At 31.3% G+C, this 6,657-nt stretch overlaps 1 long non-coding RNA gene across 1 annotated transcript; it reads right to left on the reverse strand.

Annotated features, from left to right (window-relative positions):
* Nucleotides 1-1,060: 1,060 nt before the first annotated feature.
* Nucleotides 1,061-4,306, reverse strand: LOC139511552 (uncharacterized). The gene is made up of 3 exons (XR_011662044.1): nucleotides 4,169-4,306; nucleotides 2,192-2,264; nucleotides 1,061-1,475 (listed from the first exon to the last, which is right to left on the reverse strand). It is a non-coding gene; the product is annotated as an uncharacterized lncRNA (long non-coding RNA).
* Between the last annotated feature and the right edge of the window lie 2,351 nt (nucleotides 4,307-6,657).

The following is a 6,657-nucleotide window of genomic DNA, read 5'->3' on the forward strand; positions in this document are numbered from 1 at the left end:
TTGGCCCCTAATTCCTAAACTGTTGAAACCAAAACTCCCAACCGTTCTTTTGTGGTCATAAACCTTGTGTCAAAATTTCATAGATTTCTATTAACTTAAACTAAAGTTGTAGTGCGAAAACCAAGAAAATGCTTATTTGAGCCCTTTTTGGCCCCTAATTCCTAAAATGTTGGGACCAAAACTCCCAAAATCAATACCAACCTTCCTTTTGTGGTCATAAACCTTGTTTTAAAATTTCATAGATTTCCATTCACTTTTACTAAAGTTAGAGTGCGAAAACTAAAAGTATTCGGACGACGACGACGACGCCAACGTGATAGCAATATACGACGAAAATTTTTTCAAATTTTGCGGTCGTATAAAAATATTATCTAAGTGAATTTCCAAGTCCAAGGACCATAACTCTGCACAAAATCATAGGACCGGAACAAAATTCGAACTTGATCTGTAACTTGTCATGATATAACTATCTATTAAAGTGAATTTTCCAAGTCCAAGGACAAAGGATCGAAAAATTGAACTCAATCTGTAACTTGTCATGATGAAACTATATACCTATTTTCAAATCACTATATATTTAAGCACATATTTTCTAAGCCAAGGGACCATAACTCTGCAAAAAACCATCAGATTGGATCAAAATTCTAATGTCAACTGTAAATTGTCATGATAAAACAATATCCCAAATATTAAATCAACATCTTCAAGCATGAAGAAAAAAGTGTGAAAAACTGATTTCCATGACTGACAGAAATGAGATGGAGAAAGACAGAGAGAGTGCAAACCTATAGTTTTCGTCAAATACATAACAAGATAGAGAATGCAAATTTTTCCATTTGTAATTTGTAAAGGGACATAACACTTTCTTTGGCCTGATGCTCACTTTTGTAAGGCTACTAGAACATTTTGTTTGTGGGTGGGTAATGAGTTTCAATCTTTTGCAACCTTCCAAAAATATAATTGAGTCTTATTATGCTTCTGCGGACACAAACTTCATAAATAATCCCTGGAACAACATTTTTCGTATTTATATAAATAGTGAGAAAAACATACAACTACATTAAATAGTAAGTACATTTGTGTACATTTATTTTACATATTTCCAATACAAGACTTAACATTCATCTCAAAATGAGTATTAAAATGTAGTATGAATAAAACCACAGAAAATATGTGTAATGAACATCTGATCCTCTAACAAAGTCTCTAAAAAGTTGGTTGTCAATTTCATCTAAAAAATTTGAAGTATATTAAAAGTTTCTTCTGTGAGGTAAAAATATAAATATCTACACAAAACACTATCTACATGATCCGCCAAACAACATTCATGTCTATATGATGGTGACTACAATGAGACGAGATCTTTTATTTCTTCTTTCCCTTTGCTGCTTTCTTTGCAGTCTTTTTTGCTCCTGCTCGCTTTACTGCCTTCTTTGCTCCTTTCTTGGGAGATTTCTTTGGAGCTTTTGCCTTGGCTAAAAATAGACAGGTATCATTATTTAAAATACAAGCTTACAACTAAAATAATCAATATAATTGCATTTATTTACAATTTATTTCAATATTTGTATCTGTTTTTATTGTTTTGTTCATATTTCTTATTGAACAAAGACTTGTACTGTATATCTTCCTTTTATCAGTTTACTTCACATGGGAAACTTTCTCATCTTAGGCAGCAACCATTTGATTTCCTGGGGGGGGGGGGGGGGGGGGGCCTATGTTTTTTTTTTGGAAAAAAAAGTTTGTTTCCAGTTTTGGGAGAAGAAAAAAATTTGTTTCTGATCCTGAGAAAAAAAAATAGTTAGTTTCACCCTTAGCTGCCACTAAATGTAATGCTAAAATTGAAAGAAAAAAATTGTTTTTGACTTCTCACCAAAACAAAAGATCGTCCAGAAAAAAAAACCATAGCCCCCCCCCCCCCCCCCAGAAAATCAAATGGTTGCTGCATTATATTTTCGCAATATACAAATTTAAAACCAAATATAAAATTTGCAAGGGAAACATTTTTTATTTGGAGAAGCAACTATTTTTTGTACATTTTTTATATTTTCCTAATTATGATGCGAGATTAGGCTGCTCTTGAAATTCAGCTTGATAAAGTTTTGTGTTTAAAGTTTTCAACATTTAATTCTCACTCTCAACAAATATGACTTATCAATTTAAACTGAAAAGCTTATGATTAATAACCTACCTGCACTATCACCACCAGCTGCGGCCTTCTTAGGTCTTCCTCGTCCTTTTGTAGCTGCCATTATGAGCGATAACTGAAAAACATAAAATTAATCAAAAGTTAAGTGTATTCATTTATGTTCAGATTATGTGATGACAAATATGACTGTTTAATTTGAATTCATGAATTTTACCAAGTATGCATTTTGCAAATAAACATGTGCAATCTAATATTATAGTTGTTTTACTATTAATATACCTGTACAAAGGAATGATATATAAAATGAAATGTTTCAAATGATTAAGAATATTGACTGCTTTTCTGAATGTTGTAACATGTAAAATTCTAGTCCAAATAATTGACGTCTAGGAAGGCTATCTAAAATTTTTGCTTTAACGCCTACATGTGACGATGGAAGGCGTAAAAGAAAAAACTTATTATATCCTTTTGAGACATCATTATCATTTGGTCTAGTAAAATTCAAGTAGTTGTGTACAGTAATTCCGCCCTTTTCTTACGTGTCTCTACCAAATTTTTTCGCCTGTTATATCATTTTAACTTTAAAGAAAACCATTTGCATACGTCATGCCAAATTCAAAGGGAGATAATTCAATTTAAAAACTTTTGGAAAGCCAAATTAACAAAATTTTAAAAAATCTTAAAAATCCTGTATCTTTTAAGAAATATATTTATGAAAATTTGACACAAGCTTTCTGTTTTTTTTTGGTGATATTTTTTCGATTCTAAAGAATAAAAACAAAATTTTGGGTTATATATTTAAATCACTAGATTTACTGCACAGACATTAAACCAATTGACAAGGATGATGTTGGCCTTACCTAGCTGCATTTCAGAATACTGAATGATGGCAATTTTGTTATGAGAATACTATAGCTGCGGAACCGTAGCTAAGAATACTATTAACCATTCTATTTACATTCTTTTTTTATAATCATATTTTAACTTTTCTTTATTTTCTGATCTTCAGAATTTTTTTTTTTACATTTTGGTTAATTCTTCTTTTTTACCAATTTTTTGGTCATATTGTCTTTTTTATTGATTTGATTTTTTTATATTTCGTTCTCCTTTCTTAGTGGTCAATTACTTAATCATCATTTCCTACTGTTTTAGTTTTGTTAGTATATGATAAATGGGTCCTCCATATGTAACATAAAATATTGTCCACTGTCATTGACAGTATTTCATAATGAAATAGTGTCCTTGTCCATGAAATTTTGTCACCATCTGGACAATATTCTGTTCATGACAATACTTCACTATGAAATACTGTCTTTGAAAATATTTTTTAATCGAATTATTACACAATTAGAAATAGTACACAAGCATGCAGCATGCACATTTTTAGATTTATATTAAAAAGAATAAATATACAAGATCAAAGCCTTAGGTGGCGAAGTTACAGGACTGCATCCTATATGTTTACATGTAATATGTATCATTTTCTGCATTCAAAATCATATTCATAACTATTTTTTTTTTTATATTAAAAGTGATGGATAAGACAACAAAAACAAAACCATCAGAATCAAACTTTGTTTGTTGTTTATAATCATTTAAATGGTGGACGAAGTTGCAGAATAATCTCTCCCAAAATTGTCTGCAAATTTTAATGCCTGATCAGAAATACTTATACAGTATCTGACAAAACAAATAAAACAGCATTTTAATTTAGTCTTTTTTTGAAAAAAAAAATCCGAATCATGCATGTTTTTTTGTTGTTGTTGAAATAAACAAACCTTTCCTGCAACATAAAATACTGAATTTACACAAGCTGATTGTTCAATGGCGGACAAAAATATTGACGTCCTGATCAAAACATAACAGTATAAAAGGAGGTGATTGGGTAAAATGAAAGTGAAAGCTACACACAAGTAACGAAGTGCAACAAAATTATGATTTCATATCCTGTTAGAAAAATTCTTAGTGACAATTGGGTGCAAAGATGCAGTTATTTTGCATTTCTAATTTACCACTTACCAAATTACTTCAAACTTGATAACTGTACAGACGCTAACGGTTGAAAAAAAGAAATCAACACCTAAGAGCGGGCTTTGAAAATTGATCCAATCAAAAAGTATGTTACATTGCCAAATTTATTTCTACCCAATCAAACCTTTCGTTGAAAATTTGTATACGTCATTTTGACCGACGCGCCCTTTGACACAGCGTTTGATTGGCTGAATCGGGTCACCAAAACCAAAAATAGAATGCGGTTATTTACTATTTGGTTACCGTAAATATATCAAAAAAACTATCTGAATATTTGACTGAGTCGAAGCGAGGCGAGGTGGTATAACCAACTTGTGATCAACCATCTTGTCAAGTGCCCTGTGTTTTCTCGGACGTCCGCGTTCCTAACTTATTCATGTAAAATGTATCCAACTTTTGAAGATGTTGTTGTAAATTTGAAAATATGTTGCGTAAAAAATATTTATTATAGAGAGTATAGAGAATGCATGAATGGATAATATATTAAATATCAATAGTCTTTTCTTAATATTTTAGGCTGTAAAAACGTATAGACATCATTTACGGAGTATATTGCCGTTGTTATATCTTATTGTCGACATCCGTAAGTTAATCAGCAGTTTTAGAACAATATAAATAACATATTAAAAGGACTAATAAAAAAAGTTGTCATATTATTATTGTTTAATATTCAAACGGTGGATATTCCGATAGACCAAAATATCATTATCAACAAAATGACCGAAAGGCCTCATATATGATAAACCGAACATACATTTTTTCAATACTGAATCAGAAGAAAAAAAACACCATAATGGATCATAATGAGGCAACTATTTTTTTTCACGTAAAACCATAGGCGGATCCAGGAGGGGGCGGGCCCCCTTTCGTGAAAAAAGGGTGATTATATAGCGAATCACTGGAGCATGACTGGACAGGAGTCTCCCTGTCAACGTATATTTGTTCCGCCTAACAGAATTTAAGTTCCACTGGAAACTTTGTTATAAATAGTGTCATAATACCTATTCCTGTTGGAACAAATTTTCGGTACTTATACATCTTCGGATTTCAAATGTTTGGCTTTGAGCGTTCCTGATGAAGGTAAATCCAGAAAAGCACTTCGGACGCAATAAATTATAAAACGTGTTGTTTTCCATTTTTTCTATACCATTTATTCCGTTAGGAACATATACTGTTATATTTATTCCTGTGGAAATAATATTCCAGAATATTTCTTCCTTTTGGAACTTATATTATGAAGGAACTTCTATTCCGTGACATCCCCCCTTAGGAAAAGTTCTGGATCCGCCACTGAAAACAATGAATATAAATGTATCTCTGCTTTCCATGACTTATTACGTGTTTTCTTGTATCATGAATAGGATAAATGTCCCCTGAATGTATTTCAAATTTGAGCCGTCGGAATTAGAAAAGGTCTTTCATCTTTACTCAAATCTACAGCACCACAGTCTTGTATGTACTTCTATGTTTTATTTCGGAACTAAGTCTTAGAATAACCTAATTATAAATGCCCAACGATGTATTAAACTGAAATTTTGACTGCATGAAGTGAAAAATAAGTCAATTTCGAGTATCCCCCCAATAAATAAAATGAACGAAAAAGGAATTTATGAACCTCAGTTATGAACGGTATTCCATTGTTACAGCATCGCAGTTTTGTTGGTGTCACAAGTTAATTATAAGTTCTGTGTCTTCCATTCATTTGAAACTATTTTTTTTAAATAATGGAGCACATATATATCATAATATACTGATGTATAACATATCATTTTATTCAGATTTATATTCAGAGCGTTTATATATATTTTCTAACTTTTAAATGTGAGTCACGGATAGAACAAATTTAGCCGTTTCTAACTTGAAATAAGAACCAGTTATGCATTAATAGGGAACATTAAGGGTCTGGTTGGCAGGGTCCTTATTACTATATTCTTTAAAAAAAAATAAAAAAAATCTTTATTCTTTAAAATTTATCCCATTATTCTGTATATTCTTTTTTTTTTTGCACATTTTTGTCTTTCCATATTCCGTACCTGTATTCTACACTATTTGTCCATTATTCGTTAATCTGCAAACGAGTGGTCACCTTTTGCCAAAAAAATAATCGCTTTTTAAATTTAAGTGAATTCCATTGAAGACTGTCCATCATGGGAGTAACACTACCTGTTGGTGCATGACGTTGCGTGCTGCCCTTCTGTGATGACAGGCAGATATCCTTATTTCTTAAATTTCGAACTTTTAACATGAAATTTCCAATAGAGTCTGGAAGATGGCAAAACATAGAAAGAGAAAACATGCAGAAAATGTGTATTGTGTAATTCAGATGTCATGGGTGATGAAAACCATTACATTTTTAATTGTTCAGCTTTTGATAACTGTAGAAAACAATATATTGCATTTGGAGATCAATAACAAATTGAACTTTTCTGGGTGAACAATTGTGAATGCCTCTATCTACTTTCGTACATTATTTATTT

This window comes from Mytilus edulis, chromosome 2 (assembly GCF_963676685.1).
Source record: "Mytilus edulis chromosome 2, xbMytEdul2.2, whole genome shotgun sequence".
Taxonomy (NCBI): domain Eukaryota; kingdom Metazoa; phylum Mollusca; class Bivalvia; order Mytilida; family Mytilidae; genus Mytilus; species Mytilus edulis.